Here is a 24,725-nt window from a genome sequence, read left to right as displayed (position 1 = left end):
ACAGCGCGCTAAATTGATTTTGGTAGCTCATTGCAGATTGCAAATCTCTCGAGGAGCAAATTCGATTTCGGTTTACGTCTGAATTACAAATTGGGAATCTCTCGAGAATCTTGTAAATTGTAAAATCGGTGTAACATTAATTTGTAAAAGAGAATTACGTTTGATTCTGGTTCTTGATTGTTCGGTATTTCGAGATCGAAATATTCGAGATAAACATTTCGTTATCGTAGGTGAAACTGTGATTGAATTTTTATCCAGTTATTCAACAAAACGACAAACGAAGATTATCAATATTCAAGTAAACAATTACGTTAATTTTTGTTTCCCCCCGGAAAGCCACTCGGTATTCATTAGGTGATCAATGAATCATCGTATCGAATATTATATTCCAAGAGAATTAATCGCACCGATTTGCCTTATCTAAAATGCATAATTATCTCCGTAACGAGAATTTAATTTATCGACAAATCCAAAGTTATCTTAATTAATTACTGAATCGATCCGAAGAATTCGATACTTTTAAATTCGTTCTTCAATTCCGATCGAGACTTACGATCGGTATATATTTTTGTAATGATTTTCAATCGCCGCGAGTGTATATTAAATTGAGCCGGAACTCTGTGTCGATTTGATTAATTGGAATCAATTGGTCTCGTACGAAAGTTTCAATCAATTTCGTATGTATTAATTCTGTCCAGTGCCACAATTTTGCTTGAATTTTCGATGAAGCGCATTTAAGAATCTGTAATATCCAACGATAATATTTACCCCGAATTAATTTAATAAATCAAAAATTCAGTCCCACATTTGCGATGTTAACATTCCATTCAATCACGATAATTGCATTATAGCTACAATTAACGGAAAATATTTAATATTGTAATTGTTCGCGGCGAGATCAAAGAAATTAATACCGCTTTACACGGAACAATAAATCCTTATTACAACCAGCGATCGATCGAGTATTCCGACCATCGGTATATTTAACGTGAAAAATCGAAAATATATTTCTACTCTTCGATATGAAAAAAAAAAAAAAAAACTTCGCGGTTACCTTGGCCAGAAATAATGACCAACGATTGAAAGAATTACTACGATTGTTCGTAAAAAAAAAAGAAAAAATCAACGCCATTGACGAACGCTCGTCGTAAAAAAATGTTTGAACATCGTCGAAGCATTCTCTACAAAATTAAAAACGACGCGTACAAAACGCGAACAGTATAATATTAATACCTGTTTCGCGATTCTTTACGACGGAGGATATGAAATGAAAATGCTTTCTCGTAAAAGTATAATCCCATAGAAAGCGTATAAATAAATAAAAAAGAAAAAAAAATAGAGACGAAGAACACGAACACGAAATGGAAATTCCGATGAAAAGTGTTCCGGTAAACATAAACATTCCTCGAAGAGTCATCGACAACGCGTTACCGGAGTACTATCCGCCGATAAGAACAATATTGACCAGTCCTCGCGTCATTAACACAATGAACCCATTGTCGTGTTAATTAATGAAAGTTCACGCGTTCCATTTGTATCAATTCATTTAGTATACGTTCACCTTCCGTTGTATCTTTTCGTTCGAGTGAACCTCCATCGTTACTGCAAAACAAACGAAACAAACGTGTCTGGCGATTGATACTACATTTGTTCGTTGCAAATTACTCCCAAGATAACCAACCGATACACGAACTAAGTAATAACTAATGACTAATGACTAAGTAATTATCACACACACGATTGCATCACGCGAGAAACAACGCAACAGATTCTTACCAAACAACAACCGTGTCAGCGATTGACTACATTTGTTCGTTGCAAATTACTCCGAAGATAACTAACCAATACACGAACTAAGTAATAACTAATGACTAATGACTAAGTAATTATCACACACACGATTGCATCACGCGAGAAACAACGCAACAGATTCTTACCAAACAACAACCGTGTCAGCGATTGATACTACATTTGTTCGTTGTAAATTACTCCGAAGATAACTAACCGATACACGAACTAAGTAATAACTAATGACTAATGACTAAGTAATTATCACACACACGATTGCATCACGCGAGAAACAACGCAACAGATTCTTACCAAACAACAAAATACATACGTTCAAAATACATCATTTCATCGCTCTCGATTTCTAAAACTATATTACCAACAATCGACACTTTCACCGATTTCCAAACCACGTTGTCCTTTCGTTAACTAATATCGTCCACGTGATAACTCGTTCTCTACGCACGCCTAAAACGAATTCCAAGAATATCGTTTACAAATTGCTGAAAATAATTGGCGGATTATCCGCTCGTAGCAACCGATGTATCGGAAACGGTACTCATTAGCGTTGATGACTCCACGGATTGAACACAAGCTAAACAGTAGCAGGTTCGTTCACCAGCCACGAAATGCTCACCGGTTTAAGATCACCGAGCACAAAGTAATTAGAGGAATCGGCCCCCCTTCTGATGAAGCAATCAATATTCCGAAAGCTATTCACACTCTGTAAATGAAACGTTTCGCGGTTAAGTATCCCGTGGTGATTAAATATGTAACGTTCGGTTCGCGGAAAGTTTGCACACTTCCCGGCCGCGAGATCTTCCGGTTTATCAGCACGAAAAACAAACAAAGGATCGGCCACTCGAACGTGGGCAATCGATGGGACGAAAGTGTCACGGGACCGTATCGGAGCAACGAACAAAAATATAAACAGAAAAGTTCTGATTCGCACGGGATCGCGAACAGAAATACTTAAGCGAGAATGGCTTAGCTTATTCATCACAACGTAGAATAATGAAATAAGTACCGAAATTCACTGCTTAGACGAATACCTCTGTAGAGAATATGTATATTTGGCGAATGTTGCTGTTTTAAGGAAATACTTCCGTAGAGAGTATATATTTGGCGAAATGATCAAAGGTGCGAAGCGGGTGACGGACAGAGATTCACAGTTGACTAGGTTGGAACAATTAAAGAATTTTTATTCAGAAGATAGCGACTTATATACGAGGGCGATCCGATAATTACTTAGCTTCACCACCCGATGGTCACCACGATCGCGAGAAAAATTTACTAGCTTGTGTACATTCTTGTGGACAGCTACTGTGAAAATTTCAGCCGAATCGGACTTGTAGTTTTGTATCGACCGTGTAACCATACCAAAAACAGATTATAATATCTAGTTTATCATAATATGCAGGGATCTCGCGTGTCTAGTAGTATAGTTATTGTATATATAAGAATACAAAGTTGGAAGAAATGCGTGTACAGTGATGTGTCTCGATGCGAACGACGACAGTGTCGTGTGGTCTTTCTGACTCTGGACTCGGAACTCGACTGAAAAGAAAAACCAAAAGGAAAACGGCCAAACCATTCACCGTGTACCATACCAAAAACCGATAGCATTCCTTTTCGCACACGTTCCCGTAACAACGCACGAGACTCTTCCCGCTCCCGTAACAACGCATCACACTCCATACGACAGACCGCTGATAACCGAAATTCCTTTTGCATACGTTCCCGTAACGACTCACGAGACTCTTTCCGTTCCCATAACGACGCACTCCCTACGTAACGCAGGACACTCGGGACAAGAACGGATACAAAAACCCGACACATAGGAGACAGATCGGTCTTGACCAGTGATTAGATCCCCACGAATCTGTGACCAAAGGTACCGCAATTAAAGTGTCATACGAAAGAAAATAATAAAGAGTACGATCTCCAGTTGGAGATCGACATTTTTTCCATCAAATCCTTAATTATTACGTGACACGATCGAGTATGCGAATCTTTCTTGGCCACGTTGACAGTTGGCTCGTATTCCAGACGGTAGACAGCCCGGTTCGTTTGCTCGGAAGAATCCGTGGCGAAATAAAGCAGTTAATATTCCAGCCAAAGCTGTTCACACCCTATTGACTAAACACTCGGTAAACATCCAAGGGGTAAACCGTGTACGCGGCCTTTCTTTCATCCGTAACAGTTGGTTCATTTTCCAGGCGGTAGACGCTCCAGTTCGTCTGCTCAAAAGAATTGGAGCATCACCTGGTGGTATAAGGTAATTAATATCGCGAAAGCCGGTTCGTTCTCACCCTACAGCGGTGGCGGTTTCCAATCGTTTTGGAAGACGACTCGGTGAAAGACCGCTCGGAAAAATGAAGGCTAAATTGAACGCTCCGGGAAACTCCGGGCCGATGGTCGCACGGTGCAACCAATTTGCTCGAAATGTAACAAATTACGAAAATTGAAGTAATACGCTCGAATCTTTTGTTTCTTTTTTCTTTTTTTTTTGGTCATTTTTTGGCTTGTTTTTGAAGTGAAACGTGGAAACGTTATTTGTCCAATCGTGGCGAGTGGTGTGTTTAAAACGAGCGATGTAAGTATTTGAAATTAGTATCGTGGTGTTTAAAGTGATGTATTTAATTATTCACTCGGTGTATACGAAGGAACTGGTATATTTAAAATATAGTTGTCAAACGAGAAATGTATTGATATAGAGAGAAAGAGAGAGAGAGGTTTAAATTATTCAACGTTTTTGATAATTACTGCTCCTATAAATTGAGCACACGAGAATAATGCACTGTAAGTGACTAATATTTCTAAAACTATATTTACCCTCCGGTGGTGATTTGCAATAATTCTGAAGAACGTTCCTGTTACGCGGCCGAAATAACGCCGGTCTAAACATAGCGACTGATGCAATCAGAGACGAGAGAAACCACCCTAATTGAACTAATGTATTTGCATATATTATTCTTCGGCGAAAATACACAAACGGGGCCACTTGTTAAATCGAGATAACCGATACAAATGAAGCAAAAAAAAAGAAAAAAGATACATCTTGACACCGAATGAGAATCTTCAACACTCGAACTATGGACGGTGAACGTATTTCTATTTGTCTCGGATAATACAAGTGTCTTGGAAGTTAGGTGGGAAAAGGGCAGATTAATTTACGAGTATTAGTCGACTATTTCGATAATAGTTCACGAATATTGTAGATAGAGACAACGTCAATAATTAAGTAATTTTAAAGATGGTGTTCGAAACAGGTCGAATTAACCCCTTTGATAATTCTAATGTTAAATTCCAAGTCTCCTTCTCCCATTCTGAAGAACACAACCCTAAAACATCTGTGAATTAAACATTTGCCAAAAGTAAATAACCTGTATTGTTTCTTTCATTTCCCACGTTTCAATTAATTAATTTACTAGTACCATTAGTTGTCTATTTCGATAATAGTACATGAATATCGTAGGCAAAGATACCATTAATGACTAATTAATGAGTAATTTTAAAAAGAAATTCGAAACGGGTTAAATTAACCCCTTTGGTAATTCTAGTGTTAAATTAAAAGCCTCCCTCCTCCATCCTGAAGAACACAACTCTAAAACATCTGCGAATTAAACATTTGCCAAAAGTAAATAACGTGTATTGTTTCTTCCATTTCCTACGTTCCAATTAATTAATTTACTAGTACCATTAGTTGTCTATTTCGATAATGGTCCACGAATATTATAGGCAAAGATACCATTAATGACTACGTAATTTTAAAAAGAAATTCGAAACGGGTTAAATTAACCCCTTTGGTAATTCTAGTGTTAAATTCCAAGCCACCCTCTCCCATCCTGAAGAACACAACTCTAAAACATCTGCGAATTAAACACCTGGCAAAAATAAATGACGTGCAATGTTTCTTCCATTTCCCACGTGTCAATTAATTAATTTATTAGAACCATTAGTTGCCTATTTCGATAATAGTCCACAAATATCCTAGGCAAAGACACAATTAATAATTAAGTAATTTTAAAAAGAACTTCAAAACATGTCAAATGGACCCCTTTGGTAATTCCAACATTAAATCGTCCATATTCGATCGCAATAAAAACTTTCCTCTCTCTTCAAACTCCAAGACTGCCATTCCGAAAAACACAACCCTAAAACACCCGCGAATTGAAAAAAAAACCCGTCAAAAATAACTATCATACAACGTTTCTTGAATTTTCCACGGTTTCCAGTTCCGTAACAAAAGAAATTACCGTCTAATTAATTTACTAGTCCACTACTTGCCTATTTCGATAATAGTCCACAAATATCCTAGGCAAAGACACAATTAATAATTCAGTAATTTTAAAAAGAACTTCGAAACATGTCAAATGGACCTCTTCGATAATTCTAACGTTAAATCATCCATATTCGATCGCAATAAAAACTTTCCCCTCTCTTCAAACTCCAAGACTCCCATTCCGAAAAACACAACCCTAAAACACCCGCGAATTGAAAAAAAAAACTCGACAAAAATAACTATCGTACAACGTTTCTTAAATTCTCCACAGTTCCCAGTCCCGTAACAAAAGAAATTACCGTATCGCGATCCGTGCGGTGAAAGTGTCCAATTAATATTCCAAAAGCTGTTATCGTTCCATGAACCGTGTATTCGGCAAACAGTCGACGATAATTAAGCCCCCGCGATGTTCCATTCGGCCTTACGCTCCCTATCGGATGGCTTCGCGCCCTCGCCCTTCCCCCCACCCCCTCACTGTATTACCGGGGGGCAAGGTAATCCCGTAATTGTTTTAACTAGTATATTTTGAGCGTCGTAATGCAAAACTCGGTGCGCGTACGTGCACGGAAAGCCTCGACGCGTGTCGCGGCTCACGGTAGCCGAGGAGACAATGGCGAGTGCGATGGTAAACCGAGCACGGAATCACCGTGAACTCGTTCCAGCCACGTATACGCGGAGGGAATTAACCAGAATCGTGACTCACCGATTGCCGTCGCGACGCATCGCACGCGTTAAACAACGGTGTCTTCTCCGTGACACCATTGTCAGATGCTTGCGACTTCCGGCAACCTCGCGGGACGACCTCGCTTCGTGCTAACGAGAACGAAGACGGGGCGTGGACGAGGGGAGGTGAGGCGGAGGCGGAGAGAGAGAGGGAGGGGGAAGGACCGCCTCTCGCGCGTGCTGCAAGTTTCGATACATCCGTGCGACAATATCGGAGACTCGGGTGACCGAATCATGATCATTAGCAACGTGGAGAAACGATTCCATCGGTTTATCTCCGAGCGGTGTCATCGTTATTCTGGTACACAAAGAGACGATATTTGAATAGTGTAATAAAACAAAGGGAATTCCACCGGTCTAAAAGAGGATCTTTTTTTTTTTCTTCTTTTTTTCTTCTTTTTTTTTTACTCGTTTTCTTTTTGAATTTTTGTTTTGAATAGTGAAAAATACGCTCGTAGAATCGACGGTGGCGATGACGCGAAATAACGAGGGTATTTTGTCGAATTATGGGACTCGAACGGTAGATATATAACGCAGCGGGGGATTTCGGTCGATTAAATGAGAATCGATTTTTTTTTTTTCTTCGCTTTGAATAGTTGCGAAAGTATGCTCGTTGAATCGATGGTAGAGATGTCGTGAAATAATGAGGGCATTTTTTTTAATTAGGACACGTCGGGAGATCCACGAATCGGTAGAAATAAAACGCGGGCATTATGCGACGTCTGGAATGGAATTCCTTTTTTTGTTTCCGAATTCAAGTTTCGAACGATCGTGGAAATTTCTCTGCGATATCGATTGTAGATGTATGGTAAAATAATAAGGATGTTTTGTTGAATTAAGAGTACTCGAATGGTAAAAATGAAATATAGGTGAGAGGGCAGTTTGTGGTCTAAAAGAAAAGCATATTTTTCTTCTTAAATTTTCGTAAAAGTATACTCGCATAATCGACGGTAAAAATATTGTAAAATAATGGGGGCATTTTTTTGAATTAGGACACATTGGAAGATTCTTGAATCGATAGGAATAAAATGCATTGTGTCGCCTAGAATGGAATTCTTTTTTTGTTTCTAAATTCTCGTTTCCATCAATTCTGAAAATGTGTCTCTAATATCGATGATAAATGTATAGTAAAATAATAAGGATATTTGGTTGAATTAAGAGACTCGAATGGTAAAAATTAAATATAGAAAAGGGGACATTTTGTGGTCTAAAAGAAAATGGATATTTTTCTTCTTAAATTTTTGTAAATGTATGCTCGTATAATCGACGGTAAAAATATTGTAAAATAATAGGTCCATTTTTTTGAATTAGGACACATTGGAAGATTCTTGAATCGATAGAAGTAAAATGCATCGTGTCGCCTAGAATGGAATTCTTTTTTTGTTTCTGAATTCTCGTTTCCATCAATTCTGAAAATGTGTCTCTAATATCGATGATAAATGTATAGTAAAATAATAAGGATATTTGGTTGAATTAAGAGACTCGAATGGTAAAAATTAAATATAGAAAAGGGGACATTTTGTGGTCTAAAAGAAAATGGATATTTTTCTTCTTAAATTTTCGTAAATGTATGCTCGTATAATCGACGGTAAAAATATTGTAAAATAATGGGTCCATTTTTTTGAATTAGGACACATTGGAAGATTCTTGAATCGATAGAAGTAAAATGCATCGTGTCGCCTAAAATGGAATTCTTTTTTTGTTTCTAAATTCTCGTTTCCATCAATTCTGAAAATGTGTCTCTAATATCGATGATAAATGTATAGTAAAATAATAAGGATATTTGGTTGAATTAAGAGACTCGAATGGTAAAAATTAAATATAGAAAAGGGGACATTTTGTGGTCTAAAAGAAAATGGATATTTTTCTTCTTAAATTTTCGTAAATGTATGCTCGTATAATCGACGGTAAAAATATTGTAAAATAATAGGTCCATTTTTTTGAATTAGGACACATTGGAAGATTCTTGAATCGATAGAAGTAAAATGCATCGTGTCGCCTAGAATGGAATTCTTTTTTTGTTTCTGAATTCTCGTTTCCATCAATTGTGTAAATGTGTCTCCGATATCGATGGTAGATATACGATGGTGAACTAATAAGGGTATTTCGTAGAATTAGAACGCGAGAACAAGATCGTTCGGTAAATCGAGACAAATGGGGTATTCGAAAGGATGCAAAAGGAATGCATTCCAAGATACGTAGATACAGACATTTTATGGAATTGGTGCACGGTGGGAATTAGGTGCATCGTGGTTCCCCGAAATAAGATTGCACGAACATCGTATTGTTACCACCTTATACAAAACTATATTTGTCAGTGCGGCGGGGAAACGTTGGAAACACGAAAGTTCCAAAAAATAGGTAGACTACTGTGCGGTTAACTTTATGCAATGGCGATACCCGTAACCAACGAAGCTCCGCCGAAGCGCGACCACCACGAGCTGAAAACTTCAAACACGTTTTTCTCGAAACTGTACTTCTTTACGCGCTGCTTGAATATCTCGAGAACTCGCGTTCCGATCGATTTCAAATTTACCACGTACATTCTGCAACTGTTCCTTTATTGCAGAAACCACGAAAATGTTACGATTATTATACGTTCTCCTATAACACGGTTAATTCGTTCCGAGTTCTATCGAAACTATATTTTCGGTGTACGTAATGTACAACAAGAGGGTCGAGCGTATTTCCATTAAAAATATTCTATTTCGAAACATTACCAATTCGAAATGAATAAACACGATACTTATGTTTGTACTGTTGTCGACGTGTTCGAAATTTTAAGATCGAGTCATTTTTAAGACCGAGAAGTATACAAGTATCAACTACTCTCTTCCTTTACTTTCGTTTGTACGATTGTCGACGTGTCAGAAATTTTAAACGAAGATCGAATCATTTTTATACTTTCTCGAGAAGTATACAACCCTTCCCTATTTTCGTTTGTAGGATTGTCGACGTGTTCGAAATTTTAAACGAAGATCGAGTCATTTTTAAACTCGAGAAATATACAATTATGAACTACCTTCCCCTACTTTCATTTGTACGATTGTCGAAATTTTAAACGAAGATCGAATCATTTTTATACTTTCTCGAGAAGTATACAACCCTTCCCTACTTTCGTGAGTATGACTGTCGACGTGTTCGAAATTTTAAACGAAGATCGAGTCATTTTTAAACTCGAGAAATATACTATTATAAACTACCCTCCCCTACTTTCATTTGTACGATTGTCGAAATTTTAAACGAAGATCGAATCATTTTTATACTTTGTCGAGAAGTATACAATCATCCACTACCCTCCCCAACTTTCGTTTGCACGATTTTCAACGTGTTCGAAATATTATACAAAATTTTAAACGAAGATCGAATGATTTTTAATCTCTAGAAGTATACAATCATCCACTACCCTCCCCTACATTGGTTTATACGAATTTTCGACGTGTTCGAAATATTATACAAAATTTTAAACGAAGATCGAGTGATTTTTAATCTCTAGAAGTATACAATCATCCACTACCCTCCCCTACATTGGTTTATACGATTGTCGACGTGTTCGAAATATCATTCGAAATTTTAAACAAAGATCGAGTCATTTTTAAACTCAAGAAATATACAATCATCAACTACCCTCCCCAACTTTCGTTTGCACGATTTTCAACGTGTTCGAAATATTATACAAAATTTTAAACGAAGATCGAATGATTTTTAATCTCTAGAAGTATACAATCATCCACTACCCTCCCCTACATTGGTTTATACGAATTTTCGACGTGTTCGAAATATTATACAAAATTTTAAACGAAGATCGAGTGATTTTTAATCTCTAGAAGTATACAATCATCCACTACCCTCCCCTACATTGGTTTATACGATTGTCGACGTGTTCGAAATATCATTCGAAATTTTAAACGAAGATCGAGTCATTTTTAAACTCAAGAAATATACAATCATCAACTACCCTCCCCAACTTTCGTTTGCACGATTTTCAACGTGTTCGAAATATTATAAAAAATTTTAAACGAAGATCGAGTGATTTTTAATCCCGAGAAGTACACAAGTATCAACTACCAACCCTTACTCACGACGGACATTTTATTCAGCGAAGTGTCGCACTTGGTAAAATGAAATTTAATTCTTCCCCACACTCGTGGAAGTTTCCATTCTTCAATCTCGGCGTAATTCAAGTATTATGACTTTTAATGTTCCCATAAACGATATTCGATGAAACAGCGCGCCGGGCGTAAAAATCTCTCGCGTAACGCGCGTACATTACGAGTGCTATTTCGTCACCGTGTTACGCGGGTTTTTGCACCTGCGAAATCGTTCGAAAATGGTTGGAAATGAATTCCTCCCATTTCGACGCGATTCCACGTTTACGCGACTTTCGTGAAACCGTTTTTCGATCCGACAAAGAGTCAGCGGGATTAATAATCGCGGAAAGAACACTTCCACGGACCGGTACGTACCGCCTCCATTTTAAACGGTTTATCATCGTGAATAAAAAGGAGAAAAAAAAAAAAAAGGAAAAATACGCGTGCCTGGTAGTATCGACTGGCCGTAAATGTATGCCGGATACGAATAAAAACGCAACTCCGTTTCACGATGTTCCCCCGGTGAGTCCATTACAGGAAATTTAAAAGCGCGCGGACAAATGTTTCAACCTGTCCGTGACTCTCCTCGATATATTTTACTGTTAGCAAATAACAGGGTATACGCGTTCCTTGTCGAAAATTCTAACGGTGGCCCCCTCCCCTCGTGAATTATGTTGTCCCATGGTATAAATTGCGCCCGATCTCACGTATTTATGAATTCAAACGAGCGCGTCCCACAACAGTGGTGCCCCTAACACGTTAACCGTCGGGCTCTTTCATATTTGATGCATCGGGCTCAAGTCGGTTCGGGACCCGTGGCATCGTAAATAATGCACTAGAAAATCACGTTCTTACGCTTCGTGTATTACCCCTGATGCATTATTCGCGAGCAAAGTGTACGTAAAATATCCCGCGGACTGAACCGGCTGCATGATCTATGTTACCCCGTGGCTTTACCGCGGTCTTGAAAACGCTTCACGGTGCGTTAAGGGTGAACGTTGGAAAAAGTCATCGTGTACGAACGAGACACTCCCGTCACGGGGAAAATGATAAATAATAGGTAGAGTTGTACGCCGTGCTCGACGACCGTCTCGTGGAATCGTTAATTAAATTAATTAATTAACGCTGGAACTATCGATAGAAATCGGTGTATCGAGGTGTTCCTCGCAGGTGACTAAGGGAAATTAACGATTGGGGGGAAAAGGAAAGTTTTGAAATTGATTGTGTATCTGTAGAATTGAAGTGTTGGGAGGTCTTTTGAAAATATGATTTTGGAATTTAAAGTAAATTTGTTTGTGGAATCGGTACGTTTGTTAATTAATGTTGGAACTATCGATAGATTCTGGTGTGTTAAGGTGTTCCTCGCAGGTGACTAAGGGAAATTAACGATTGGGGGGAAAAGGAAAGTTTTGAAATTGATTGTGTATCTGTAGAGTTGAAGTGTTGGGAGGTCTTTTGAAAATATGATTTTGGAATTTAAAGTAAATTTGTTTGTGGAATCGGTACGTTCGTTAATTAATGTTGGAACTATCGATAGATTCCGGTGTGTTAAGGTGTTTTTTACACGTGTCTAAGGGAAATTAACGATTGGGGGGAAAAAGAAACTATTAAAATTGATTGTGTATTTGTAGAATTGAAAAGTGTTGGGAGGTCTTTTGAAAATATGATTTTGGAATTTAAAGTAAATTTGATTGTGGAATCGGTACGTTTATTAATTAACACTGGGAATATCGATAGATTTAGGTGTATTAAGGTGTTCCTCGCACGTGACTAAGGGAAATTAACGATTGGGGGGGGGAAAAAGAAACTCGTGAGATCGATTGTACATCTGTAGAATTGTAAAAAGTGTCGCAAGATTATTTGAAAATATAATTTTGGAATTTAAAGTAAATTCGTTTGTAGAATCGGTCTGTTCGTTAATTAACACTAGAACTATCGATTTCCATTCGAGAGTCGGTCCTCGATCGTCACTTAATTCAGTGCACTTTCTCCAATTCAGAAAATTATCATGGTTTGGAATTGAAATTAAATATTCAATTACTCCTTTTTTGTAAATTATAAACATATGTACATGAAATATTGAAAATGTTCTATTTGAAAGTAATTACACGATTAGAAGAATTTCATCTAAATTTCAATTTCAAGAATTGCTACTTTTTGGTAACAGAAAAGCCTCGAGTGCAAAGGGTTAAGGTGTTCCTCGCACGTGACTAAGGGAAATTAATAATTGGGGAGAGAAAGTAACTTTTGAAACTGATTGTACATCTGTAGAATTGTAAAAAGTGTCTTGAGGTCTTTTGAAAATATGATTTTGGAATTTAAAGTAAATTCGTTTGTAGAATCGGTTCGTTCGTTAATTAACGCTAAAACTATCGATAGATTCCGGTATATTAACCCTTTCCACTCGAAAGTCGATCCTCGATCGTCACTCAATTCGGTGCACTTTCTCCAATTCAGAAAATTATCATGGTTTGGAATTGAAAATTAAATATTCAGTTACTCTTCTCTCAAAAATATAAACACATGTGTATGAAATATTGAAACGAAAATGCTCCGTTTGAAATTAATTACACGATTTGAAGAATTTCATCTAAATTTCAATTTCAAGAATTGCTACTTTTTAGTAACAGAAAAGCCTCGAGTGCAAAGGGTTAAGGTGTCCCTCGCACGTGACTAAGGGAAATTAATAAATGGGGAGAGAAAGAAACTCGTGAAACTGATTGCACATCTGTAGAAGTGAAAAGTATCTTTCAATAAATATGCGATGGAATTTAACGTATATTCGTTTGCAAGAGTAGTTGAAATCAGTCGGTTTGACTGGTCGGTGAATTTGGCGTTAAACTATCCAGCGCGTCTCGTACGCGCGAACTGGAACGAAACTCTGGCGTAGCATTTACTCCCGGGTTTACGCGTGGTCTAAGTCGAGCGCGTATCGAGGTCTGGGGCTCGGTATTGAGTCATAATAGCGAGAAACGTTTCTGAGGCGTAGATTAAAGGTATAAATAGAACCGGTCTCGGAAAATCTACGTTGATCTCTGTACGAGAGTACGAACCGGAGCTGAATAACAATATCGGAATACTTTTCAGGTATTCTTTACCGTTCACTTGAAATCTCGTGGCAGGAATGCGTGACAAGTGGACGGGGTACACATATATGTACACTGGTGCACAGATTCGATTCTAGTTTGTTATTCGTCGCTGCAGTTACAGACACATGTGGACCGAGTGACGAAGAAGGTAGTGAGTGAGTGAGTGAGAGAGAGAGAGTGAGTGAGTGAGTGAGTGAGTGAGAGAGAGAGAGAGAGAGAGAGAGAGAGAGAGAATGAGAAACACGTGGCAGCCCCATTGGCGTAGACGCAACGTATTACTATCGTGCAATAATTGTATCCAATACAGGGCAACGATTTTTATTAGTTTTGTGGAGTATACTAGGAAAGCATTGGTGTTGTGTAATTACTGATAGGAGTAGGGGAAATTGTTTTAAGGAACGAAAATAATTTAATGAGAATTTAATCTAGGAATGAATGAAAATGTAAGCCTCTGTTCGTTTTAAAAGAAGTTGTGTACAGTGTGTGGTAGTATGCAACTGTCGCCACGATTTTTCAACCACTTCCAGTAGTTTGATTGAAAAAATTTGTTTCGGGCGAAAGTTAAAATTAGTTTCTGGTCAGCTACAAATTTAGATGTGAAAACATATTTGTTGGTAAATATTGTAGTAGTTTCCATGTATCGATGTACGGATAAAATGTATCCGTTGCTATTTTTTAAGGAAAGGGTTTTGTGGGTATGTGAATAATAATAGAATATTTGTGAGTAATCGTGCATTATCATTCGAATATTTGAGTATTTGTGCATCATCGTTCGAATAATTGAGTATTCGTATAATATTATTCGAATATTTGAATATTCGTACATCATCATTCGAATAATTGAGTATTCGTAGAGTATTATTCGAATATTTGAGTACTCGTGTATTATAGTTTGAATATTTTGAGTAATCGTGTATTATCATTCGAATATTTGAGTATTCGTGCATCATCATTCGAATAATTGAGTATTCGTATAGTATTATTTGAATATTTGAATATTTGAGTACTCGTGTATTATAGTTTGAATATCTGTGAGTAATCGTGTATTATCATTCGAATATTTGAGTATTCGTGCATCATCATTCGAATAATTGAGTATTCATATAATATTATAAGAATATTTGAATATTTGTGCATCATCATTCGAATAATTGAGTATTCGTATAGTGTTATTCGACTATTTGAGTACTCGTGTATTATAGTTCGAATATTTGTGAGTATTCGTGTATCATCATTCGAATAATTGAGTATTCGTATAATATTATTCGAATATTTGAATATTTGTGCATCATCATTCGAATAATTGAGTATTCGTATAATATTATTCGAATATTTGAATATTTGTGCATCATCATTCGAGTAATTGAGTATTCGTACAATATTATTCGAATATTTGAATATTCGTGGATCATCGTTCGAATAATTGAGTATTCGTGTATTACGACTCGAATAAACGTGTATCATTATTCGAACGTTTGAGTATCACGGTTTCGTTACTCGAATATTAAAAAGAATATCGATCATTTCTCGTAAATTGTACCACCGTTGCGTAAGATAAAAAGAATCGTTAGAATTCGTTGTTACGTATTCGATAAGGTAGTCGATAGCGCCAAGATTGTGCCTCGTAATATCACTTAACAATGACCCTCGATTCTCTAAACGAGTACGTAACAACTATTTCCGCTTGTTCCAGTACCCACAACGATATTATAATTGATCGAAAGAAAAAACACCAACTGGCAACAATTATTCCATAAGCAGACACACTTTCCGTTTGTTCCAGTATCCACAACGATATTATAATTGATCGAAAGAATAAACACCAACTAGCAACAATTATTCCATAAGAAGACAAACTTTTCGTTTGTTCCAGTACCCACAACGATATTATAATTGATCGAAAGAATAAACACCAACCGACAACAATTATTCCATAAGTAGACACACTTTTCGTTTGTTCCAGTACCCACAACGATATTATAATTGATCGAAAAAAAAGAAAACACCAACCGACAACAATTATTCCATAAGTAGACACATTTTCCGTTTTCCTAAACGTTCACCACGTTCCGCGTAAATACTCGATCCTTTTTGTATCGCTAAATTTACGCCACGTATAAACATTGTTTCACCGGCTAAAGTACACGTTACGTTTTACTATTCCGTAGTTGGTCAGGTTACGGTGTAAAATGTTAAACATTTCGTTTATTCAAAGATAACATTGAAATTCCCCGCTTGAATAACCAATAAAGACCTCGGTTATTAATATTATTGTATTATTTTACGAAACGCATTCCGCATACATTTTCCATATTACTCGCACCGTATCCCGGGCCGTGAATGGGCAAAATTCGCGGTCTACTTACGATAAACGTTTCACGCGCCTCGATAAGTGTATCGAACGTTTAACAACGGTTGCTCCGATCGAGAGAAGATTTCATCGAGAGCAGAAACCAAGAGAATCTTGGAACGTTAAGACCATCGTTTGTCAACGATGGAAAACGCACCGGCTTCATTTAATTATGCTGCTAATTAATGCGAGGTGAAGAGGGGGAATAAAAGGAGAAGCGAAGCGCTGTGAGCAACGCCTTTGAAAAGAAACGTACGATTCTGTTTACGGTACCCTCCACCCCGGTAAACAACGCTCCGTGTAATTGAAAGGCGGAGCAAGCGGATGTCGATATCGGACGATTTTCTTGAACGACGCTCGACCCTCGTAACGGTGCCTGAACGTGACTAAACAAGACCCGGGATTTACGCAATATTTAATACCGTGAAAAACGACCGCCCTTCCAGCTTTCGCAATCGTACGTCACCTGTAATCTGCCGCTACAGTGGCACGAAGCAATGCTTGACAATTTCGAAATCTTCGTATTTAAGGCTTCGCAAAAATTCCAGATGCACGGAAATCGGTTTATTTATTGGGCAAACGATTCTAGTGCGACTCTCTCGTCGTTGTTTTAATTTTTTTTAATATAATGTCTTTGTACCCTTCCGGATCAGTGATCTTGTATTCGGTTTTTTTGGGGGGGAAAAATTCCACCCACGTGGATGTTCATTTATTTGGTAAGTGCACTTTATGCTGAGACTGACTGTGTTATAATTTGTTCTAATTCTTGATATAATAATATCTGTGCGGTTTTTCAGATCAGTGAACTTTGTATGTGTTTTTTTTTTTTTTAAATTGTAAAGTACATGGTCTATTTATTTGTTCGATAAGTGTCATATTTTGTTTCAATTGTTGATAAAGTAATATCTATGCATTCTTTCAGATCAGTGAGCTTCGTATGCATTTTTTGTTTAAATTGCAAGGTATATGATCCATTTATTTCTTTGATAAGTGCATCTTGTACCGAGAAGGACTCTGTCACTGTCACATTTCGTTCTAATTCTTGATAAGATAATATCTGTGCATTCTTTTAGGTCATCTTATGCCGAGTGCATCTTATAAGTGCATCTTATGCATAGACTGACTTTGTCACTGTCACATTTCGTTTTAATTCTTGATAAAATAATATCTGTGCATTATTTAGGTCAGTGAGCTTCATATGCATTTTTTTTTAAATTGCAAGGTACATAGTCCATTTATTTGTTCGGTAAGTGCATCTTGTGCCTAGAATGACTCTGTCACTGTCACATTTCGTTCTAATTCTTGATAAGATAATATCTGTGCATTCTTTTAGGTCATCTTATGCCGAGTGCATCTTATAAGTGCATCTTATGCCGAGACTGACTCTGTCACTGTCACATTTCGTTCTAATTCTTGATAGGATAATATCTGTGCATTATTTCAGATCAGTGAACTTTGTATGCATTTTTTGGAAAAATTGTAAAGTACATGGTCCATTTATATGTCCGATAACTGCATCTTATTCCGAAACAGACTCTGTCACTGTCACATTTCGTTCTAATTCTTGATAAGATAATAACATTGTGCTCTTTGAGATCAGAAAAATTTCAGCCACACAAATACCCATTTATTTGCTCGATGAACAGACTTTATCCCCTCGTTGAGCCTATTATTGACATAACTCGTTTTAATTCTTGATCAAACAAAAATATCTCTACACTGTTCATTCTGGAAACTTTGCCTGCACCTATTCAAAAAATTGCAGTCACATTGTAGCCGGTTTATTTGTTCGATAAACCGACACCAATCCCGTCACATGTCACGACCGGTTTTAATTCATGTAGAAACAATGATATCTTTACACATTTCCAGAATCTATGGTCGTTAACTAAAGACGTGTCATTAGATAATTCCCCAATGGCTTGTGTATTCGTTACTGAAAAAAAAGTTGCAGCCGGATATAAATCGACTCGCCTGTTAGATAAACGCATCTTACATCATCGTGACTCATTCTAATCGTCGATAAAATAGTATCTTTGTAGTTTTCCAGTATTTGCAGCGATCGAATGCAATCGATCGGAAAAGTTGCACGATAATATTTTCAGGTTGCAAGCCACTACGATTCGATTCTAGGAGAAAGTGTTTTACTATGTCGAGGACTGAGAATTAATACCATCGAGGATGAATCATGGACAATGACACACAAACATCGTTGACTCGTTCGACTGATTCCTTTTAGTTGTATCATGCACCAACTATCGCGACACTCGCAGCTCTTTTTCTTTTGAGCGATGATCGTCGTGCTTGGAACTGATCAAGTGCTCTACAATTGCATTGACGAAACCAATGACGACGATTGGTGCTATCCAGGGTCGGTATACAAGATTAAATTAAGCGATTGTGCAACGTTACACGGGACACTGGCGCGTAGCGATTTTTTTTTAAACCTTTGCGCACCGTTGAAATAATTGTCACATCGGTGCTGTTCGGTTCAAATTGACCAGCCGCGTGAAAACACGATAGCATTTAAATAAATCTCATTTCCATTCATGATACGTGATGTACAACAAATATAGAACGAGTAATTATTATACATCAGATTTGCATACCATTGCCTTTATAAAGAATACATTATACCCTTATATCGTGTGGTTTTTCTTTGCCCTTCGCGTACGAAATTATGAATATTAATCGTGGATCGGGTCGAGATATCAACGAAGAATTAACTTAGGAGAAATTACGAATCGAAATCAATGCGAATAATTATCACGAGCGACAATAGTTTATTTACCCTCGATCGTTACACGAGTCTCTCATTCGAATAAGGGACAATATTTCTTTTGATCCACGAGTGTGATAAAAGATACACACGAGCACCTTTTTACCGGGAATTCGAAATCTTATACATTGTTCGTTACGTGATCGACGATATCGTTACATTTTCGTTTCGAACAACCGATAAAAATTTCTCGAGAAACCAGACGATAAGCAAGACGACTAATTAAAGACGCGTCCGGGTAATAAATACGCGTATCTCGCGAGAGAGAAAAAAAAAACGAAAAAAAACGCGCCAAATGCAACTTTATTTCTCGCTGGTACATTTTTCAAGTCATTAAATTTCATACGAGCCGAATATTTTGTCAAAAAGTTATTTAACGTCAAAGTTCGTTTTCCGGTCAAACTGACCCGAATAGTGCGCGGGAATTAAAATGGTTCATTCATTTATTCCGCGTTAAAAAAAATTTACAATGATTTTTCACAACGACCATTATTTGTTTGTCAAAAATATGCGGGGCGCTTTTTTTTTTTTTTTTTCCTTTTTTGAAAAGCATTCTTTAATCAACGCTGAATAAAACATGGCGCGCGCACGCTTGTCTGGCGTCGCTACATATGGGTGTCGAATATAGCTGCGCGAATATGGCGAATTCTAGTATTCCCGGTTTCGGATACCGGAACATCGATGTTTCGCCGGATTCGATCGAATTCATTAAACGACGCGACGCGAAATTATGAGCGCTACGATTTAATTCTAGTTCGGGCCGCAGTTGCGATATTTCGATTAGCCACCGGTCGTGGAAATTGTTATTACGAACCGATCCTACCAAAACAATTAAAACTGACTCTAATCGAAAATATAATGGACGAAGTGAATAAATTTTTCGACTCCTAAAACTTCATGTGTCCTCCAAAAGGAAACCTAAGTTTACATTTTGGTAGATTCCACATTTTTTGGTTCTTCCTCGTTGTTTCTCAAAACAAATCACCTTGAAGATTTATCTTTTTTACATTCGATGGAATTCATTGAACAACGTAAGTCAAATGAAAATATAGGAGCTACGATGTGATTCTAGATTAAGATATACAAAATTTCGACCAGCCTCCTATGGATAAAAATTTGTTGTAACACTTTAGTAAAAAGAAATATTAAAATTGTCTAGTAGGGAATGGAAAAAATACAACGTACAGTAGACAATATAAATGATTTTTAGGATTCATAAAATTTCACAGATCTAGATTTAATTTCGATCTTTCGCTTCCACGTAGTTGTTAATTTTTTCTCAAAACAAGTCACCTTGAAAATTCCATTATTTTTTTTTACATTCGATGGAATTCATTAAACAACCTAACTCAAATGAAAATATAGGAGCTACGATGTGATCCTAGACCAAGATACAGATACAAAATTTCCTATGGAAGAAATAATTGTTTGTACCCCTTTAGTAAAAAAGAAATATTAAAATTGCCTAGTAGAGAATGGATAAAATACAACGTACAGTAGACAATATAAATGATTTTTACGATTTATAAAATTTCACAGATCTAGATTTAATTTCGATCTTTCGCTTCCACGTAGTTGTTAATTTTTTCTCAAAACAAGTCACCTTGAAAATTTCATTATTTTTTTTACATTCGATGGAATTCATTAAATAACGTAAGTCAAATGAAAATATAGGAGCTACGATGTGATCCTAGACCAAGATACAGATACAAAATTTCCTATGGAAGAAATAATTTTTTGTACCCCTTCAGTAAAAAAGAAATATTAAAATTGTGTAATAGAGAATGGAAAAAATGCAACGTACAGTCGACAACATAAATGAATTTTTACGATTTATAAAATTTCACAGATCCAGATTTAATTTCGATCTTTCGCTTCCACGTAGTTGTTAATTTTTTCTCAAAACAAGTCACCTTGAAAATTCCATTATTTTTTTTTACATTCGATGGAATTCATTAAACAACGTAACTCAAATGAAAATATAGGAGTGATTCTAAACAAAGATACAGATACAAAATTTCAACCGACCCCCCCTATGGAAGAAATAATTTTTTGTACCCCTTTAGTAAAAAAGAAATATTAAAATTGTGTAATAGAGAATGGAAAAAATGCAACGTACAGTAGACAACGTAAATGATTTTTGCGATTTATAAAATTTCACAGATCCAGATTTAACTGTAATTTTTCGCTCCCACGTAGCTGCGCATTTTTTCTCAAAACAGGCCACCTTGAAAATTCACTTTCTCCAGATTCGATAAAATTCATTAAGCAACGCAGCTCGACTAAAAACGCAAAAGCTACGATAAAATCCTAGAGCCCAGCTGCAACGTTCCGGTTGGCCCCCCGTGCAGAAAATAATCTTGCCACTCTGCATCAAAGAGAAAAGCAAATCCCAAAATTGCCCAACAGCGAACAGAAAAAAGTATAAAATAAAAAATAAAAAAAAACCACTATGTGAACACCGAACGAAACAAATAATTCCTACAACTTTAAAAATCTCCCTCCCTCCTCTCCCTTTTCCCCATGTGTCGAAATTCCAGTCCGCGGATCGTTCGCTGAGCGTACCCTCTTCCACGGTACGAGTCGTTCCGAAAATTCAGTTTCTAACAAACCCAGGCACGCGTGCAGGTTATGATAGGCAAAAAGGACACGTTCCTCCCCGTACGCTCCATAGTGACACGACTCGGGAAAAGGGATGAAATCACCCTTCAGAACGAAATTCAAACGCGTTACAAGGAAGTTTCCCTTGGTTTGCGTAACCGCGGTCGGTGCGCGAAAATTCCAAAGAGCGATTTCCCCCGGTTTTTGAAACGGTTGAATTTTCCCGAGTGGCACACGGCGGTGAAAAAAAAAAGAAAAAGAAAAAATTGTTCCTCCGCCCACGACGCTTCGACGTTCCACCCCCTCCCCCTCCGCCCCTTTTCCAACCCGAACCGGTGAAACGCTTCTCCGCGAAGTTCCCATCGGAATCAGAATATTTCTTTCAGCGTCGCGCGAAGCGAAGCGAATTCAACGTAACGTCGTTTCGCGGAATTTCCACGGTGCGTCGTTCTCAAAAGCGAGCGATGGTGGGGGTACCGGGGTGGGCGGAGCGTAGACCGAGTGGTGGGGGCGCGGGCACCTAGTCACGGCGTACGCGTTATCTTTCGCGGACTCGGTCCGGGTCGCTTTCGCGGGCGCCACCTCGCGAGAGCGAGCGTTACCAAAATTTCATCGTGAAATATTCATTCGATGCGCGTGTATTAAAAACGAGCACTCACGCTTTCGTCGCTTCGGTCGCGTTCGACAGAAAACAACAACGATCGCGCGCGCACGCGCGCACGGGTACGGTGCAGCCTCGGGACACGCTGTCCACGGTCCACCACCGCCGGGTGGTTGTATTTCCATGAAAATATTCAAAGCGCGACCCGATGAAAACACGAAGCCCCTGTACGGCGCGACACCGGGGTGCCACCATGGTCTAATTAATTCCCACAATTCGTCGGAAGATAATGACGAATCGCGCGAAATGATTAAACACACGTGGACCGACGTACGCGCGGAAATTAATTTACACGCACTTCGGTATCGCCCCTTGTAATCGCGATGTGAATTTCAATGGCTCGCCGCCCGCCCGCCCGCTGTTAATAATTGATCCGAATTTTCCATACGCTCCGAGCGTACCTACCGCGGTGATCACGTGCACACCTTTCGTTCGCGAGACTCGTCGAAGCTGTTCGCGCGAATTTCCACGGCACGAGGGGGGATTGGTTCCTGTGTGGGGGGGCCGTGTGTTGCATGACCGACCTTCTTTCACCCGTAATCACCGTATTTGCTCAACTGATAACGATTCGACCCGCGAGGAAACCATTACGTTTCGGTGTTCTCACTTTTCACGGCGTTGTTCGAACCGCGGTTTCAACTTTGTCTCACGGTCGACCGATTCTTGAACTACGTGGTCCACGCCACGATTCGGGAACCGCGAATTTGTGGAACAATTTGCGGACCGGGTCCATTCCCCGCTGAAAATTTCCAAACGCGGCGATTTTTACGCGGGATAAATTTATACGAAAAGGAACCGTATCTCCGCACCGATCGGGCAATATTTGTTTTGGTATAATAATTCTGGGAAATAATTTGCGGTGAATTTTTTTTTTTTTTTTTTTTTTTTTTTCTCCGGGACGAAAAATATTACACATTACAGATCGAAATTGAATTCTGGACGATATGTATTTCGCGTTTGAAAATTTTGTAACGCGACTGATTTTTCGGGAATAAATTTATACGGAGGATTAATACGTAGCTTTGCACGGATGTATTTATACTTTGGGTAATAATTTATCGACTTTTCGAACGAATCGATATTCTTGCGGAATCTTTTACCGACCGGTGAATTTATTTCGAATTACACGTGATTATCACGGAGCGAATATCTTCCCTTCAGTTTGTTTACTAATTGAGAATACTTTGGAGCAAATGCGTGGATCCCTCAATGGAATATTTTTCAACGAGTATCGTTAGTGCGTGTGTATTTTCGTTGCATCGTATCTGACAAACTGCGTTTCAATATCGGTAAATTAAATCAGACCGTCTGGTTATTCTCTTGTAACGTTAGAGAAAGAAAATATACAAATATGATGTTTCCAAAAATATGGGATCTGTTTTCAGTATCGTGTGAAAATTAGGATGATATTTCGTCCCTGGAGAACCGAATGTAAACCTGAACGCGGCGCGATAATAATTTAAACACATCGTGAATTAAATATCATTCGACACTTTTAATCAATTTTCACGTGGCGCGCCTAAACGTTGCTAATTCTTTCAAAAAAAAAAAAAAAAAAGTTTGTTATCCTCGGTCTGAATCATTTTTAACTGCCACGGTACGGTCGCTCGAGCGTATTACACCCATAATAATTTTAATTATCCGTAACTCATTAATTTGCAATTCCGCTAACACCCTGAATTTAGCTCATAGCTGTATTTTGTAACCCTGTGAATCATTCGCCACTTCAGTATTTATGAGACCGCTATACTGATCGTATCAAAGTGTTTGCCAGTAGCTTGGTCGTGCTAGATTCGGGGACAGTATTCGCGTAATATTTTTCGTGAATAAAATTACTGAAAAATTTACAATTTTTTCTCACATGGGAAGCACTCAACTTGTCTCCCTCCGATTTTAACCTACTTTTGCAGGACGGTAGATTACAGGTTCCCTGTTGCTTTGTGGAATATTAAGTGCAATAACTCGTTAATTTTACAAATACGAGAAATTAATGTTACCTATCTCTACGAATCCACATCGATCCGTTTCGTCGCGAATTCGACGTTAAGATCGCGAATGGAAAATTTAATTAAAAAAAAAAAAAACAATGTCGATTATTTTCTCGACTCTTTTCCCATCGCGTAGAAAATTACAGGAACATGATTGCAAGTAGTGTACCAGCGTGAAGAAATAACTCACAAGAGGGAAACACACGGTTGGTATTGCAATAACGATGTAAATTGCCCTAATGTTAAAAATCGTTAATTTACTACGAAAGGTCGTTCTTCCCCATTAATACAGAGTATACTCGGATAAGTTCCACGATACTGAGCAATTTCTTGCTCCTTCGCTTGAAAAATTAAAATAAATACGTATAGA

The 24,725-nt window shown here is 37.9% G+C and overlaps 1 protein-coding gene across 8 annotated transcripts in view; it reads right to left on the bottom strand.

The window, feature by feature from the left end:
* The window catches only part of LOC143148827 (choline transporter-like protein 1), a 114,818-nt gene that overhangs the window by 65,141 nt on the left and 24,952 nt on the right, over nucleotides 1-24,725 (bottom strand). Inside the window, exon 1 of one of the 8 annotated variants that reach the window (XM_076315576.1) lies at nucleotides 6,373-7,850. The exons of the other annotated variants lie outside the window; for them this stretch is intronic. The gene's annotated coding sequence lies outside the window, so the exon portion shown is untranslated. Of the gene's footprint in view, nucleotides 1-6,372; nucleotides 7,851-24,725 lie in introns of those variants that run through there. 8 annotated transcript variants of the gene reach the window in all.

Source organism: Ptiloglossa arizonensis, chromosome 1 (genome assembly GCF_051014685.1).
Source record: "Ptiloglossa arizonensis isolate GNS036 chromosome 1, iyPtiAriz1_principal, whole genome shotgun sequence".
Lineage (NCBI taxonomy): Eukaryota > Metazoa > Arthropoda > Insecta > Hymenoptera > Colletidae > Ptiloglossa > Ptiloglossa arizonensis.
This window is presented reverse-complemented; position numbering and strand designations above follow the sequence as displayed.